This window comes from Lagopus muta, chromosome 7 (assembly GCF_023343835.1).
Source record: "Lagopus muta isolate bLagMut1 chromosome 7, bLagMut1 primary, whole genome shotgun sequence".
Classification (NCBI taxonomy): domain Eukaryota; kingdom Metazoa; phylum Chordata; class Aves; order Galliformes; family Phasianidae; genus Lagopus; species Lagopus muta.
Window position 1 is genome coordinate 28,346,720 of NC_064439.1, and position 3,197 is coordinate 28,349,916.

Below are 3,197 nucleotides of genomic sequence, written 5' to 3' on the forward strand. Positions count from 1 at the left end.
CAATGTGAGAAGAGTTTTTTACTTATGAACTGAGAAAACTGTTCAGAGTTTGCGTTTGAGAGGTGTAGTGCTCTCTCACATTCCTTGAGGGATGAGGATAGGGATAATTACACACTTTGCATCAGTGCGTGTAAGATTTCAGTGGTGAGACTCATAAGAGGAATCAAAAGTAGAAAGGAACCTAAAAGCTATCTCTTGGTTTAATTCAGCAGCTCACAATTAAATATTTAAAGCTAAAGCCTATAAGTTTATATCCACAAAAATAATATTTTCACAACCAAGTCCTAAAGGAAGTAAAAGTTCTTGGGCATGAGAAGAACCAACTGTTTTTCTCTTTTGACACAATCTGTAAATAACTCTTAAAAATACCTTTGATATACTTGTGTATCTTTGATACTCATAGAACCATCAGGAAAAATAGGATTTGGAAATATGTTTACCAAAATTTATTCCAGATCTGAATCTCCAAAGCATTTTTAACCTGCCAAAGGACAGGAAAACTTGGGAAAAATTGTTCCAGCAGTCATAATCAAAACTTGCAGACGAACTGTGCTGAGACAAATGGCATTGCAAGTGCGTAAACATAGGTATTAAAACAAAACAAAGAGCTAACTATCTTAGACTTTTCTAAGCACTCAGTATACATATTTGTGTAACTGTAGTTATCTTTCTAAGCATCTTTGCTTCTGTTCCACTGCTTTTAGATTCCTACTTCTGCTTTTTATCAAGATACTGTACATGATGTCTTTGATGAGTGGTGTGCCTGGCGTGTATTAATTTGTGCAGTAGCAACAATGATGTAACTTGATCTCTAATTTCTTAATCATTACACCCAACAAGCAGTATTTTCCAAATCACTGAGGAATTTTATTAATGAAAAATCAACAAGGGAGCATTTGAACAGTTATAGTATGATTAAAACAGCACAAGAAATAAGAGGTGAAAGAAGAAAAGGAGAGCAAAAGTGTCTGGTACCTCAAGCCAAGTATGACATTACATAGTGCTTCACTGCCAGAGTGCCAGACTCTCCTAAATAGCGCAGAAAATAAATTCATGATATATAATGTAGACTTCAAACAACAATTTTGCTTACGTTTCTTCACATCAGAGCTTTCTCTGACACAGATGTAAAGTCCACTTCAGCTTTCATAGAACATTTTAATGTAGTCCAGTTGCAGGATGGGCAAAGAGGTGACTACTGGAAACATGAAAAAAATCATCATCAGTCTTTTCATTATTCCTGCTCTTACTGCAGTTAACATAAACAAAATAGTAATAGAAGAAATAGAAGTTTTTCATGTAAAGTTTTTAATTGCTTTGTTTCTCATCATGTGAAAGCTTCATTCTGAACTGTTGTAGGTTGTGCTAGAAACACTTCTTTAAATATGAACAGTATGAAGAGATGAGCTTCTAGAAAACAGTGGAGGTGATGAACAATAGAAGAAGACAAAAGTGCAATCTCTTGCATTGATGAGGTGGAGATTAATTAGCAAAAAAAAAAAAATTTTTTTGTAATTTTGATATGCAGCTTGTGCCTCTCCTCAGCCAGCAGTATACTTCCTACCACAAAAAAATAAGTTGCTTGAAAATTTTTATAATAGTTTTTGCTTCATTCGTCTTCAGTTCATAGAACAGGATGTGCAAGAGAAGCAGGACAGACCACTACCTGTATCAACCAAACTACTTTTACCACAACGAGACCTAAATCTTTTTTCGCAGATTAATGAAGCGTAGATACGTCTAAAAAAGTCTAGACATGACTTCCTTTTCAGAACTTTTGCAGTATTGTGATACAAAGTTAAACTCTGATATACTTTTTAAAAATTTCATATTTCAGAAAAGAAAGGAAAATTTTAATTTTTTAATTAAGGTGTTTAAAGTTTGAGTTGCTGTCTTAAAAGCAGTCAATTATTAGCAGTTCTCCAATATTGTTTCCACACTTGGCCCCCTTGTGTTGTAGCTGCTTAATGTCCCTGTTCTTAAGGGAGAGCTGCCTTAAGGTACCTGCCTAGGAAGAGGCCTGCTCCTGTGGGACATATTTCAGTGTAATTGAAAACACCTTGAATTATGGCAGGATGGGAGAAAGAATTTTGGAAATAGGCCATGAGGAAGTCTGCTTTTCAGGTTCTTCAAGTAATGTGAAGTCTATGGTGGGTCTATGGAGATTATACATTTGAGTGAACAAGACCGCCTTTGTTCTTGGTTATGCTATAGGTAGGGAAGAGAGTTTTATTTCCTTTATTACCACCTCACCAGCAAGCTTTGAAGAGGAACTCAGCTCAGTTTTATAGAAGGTATTTAAATTCATGATTTGACATGGGTTAAATAATATAAACCCAAGCCTACCTCACAGATTTGGTTTATATCATGTGCCACAGCATTATTCCAAGCTCCAAATAACTGTGACAGATACAGGAGATGAAAATGATAGCTTACTTAACACAAAAAAAGCAAAAAACAAGCAAAAAACTACCACAAAAATCTTGTTTTGTACACAGCCATCTGCAAGGCTTCCTGCTTACATTTTCCTTGAATTCTTGGCTGAACAACAGAAAACAATAACCTCATCCAAATTCTTGTCCTTGAGAGCCTTTCTACAGGCTTTAGGTGTTGCCTTTGGCCATGGTGAAACAACATATATTATTACTTACCTTTGCTGGGAATGTTGGCAATACATAACAGTAGATCTTGTGCAGCTTTGGCCACAATGGTCAATGAAACAACCTAATAAAACAATCCAGTACAAACATATTCCTCATAAGACTTCCATCCTTTCAGTGATAGCCTGTGTGTCCGAAGTAATTCTTTCTATGAAATGCTCTTTTGTATATGCAGTCTGTTCTTCTTTTCCTTTTGAGACTTACACATATAGGAAGTTTCAATAATTGTGAAGCCTGGCTCTTGATTAATGTGACTCAAGCAGCTGCCCTTTAAGTAAGAGGTTATGATTGAAAAGGCATCTTCTTAAAGCCAGTAATTGAAACTACCTGACCTCATACTAGAAAGTTATGCTAGCATATGGGATTTTTTTAGGTGTATGAGACTGTTTGGTCATGGCCTGAACCACTGATTGATCACCTGAGGCAAGGACTGAGTCAGCCATGGGAGCACAGGTGAAGGCAATTCAGCAATGTGACTGGAAGGAGTGGAGCCTGGCTGCACCTCTCCTAGACCCGTTTAAGAGCTGACTGCAACTG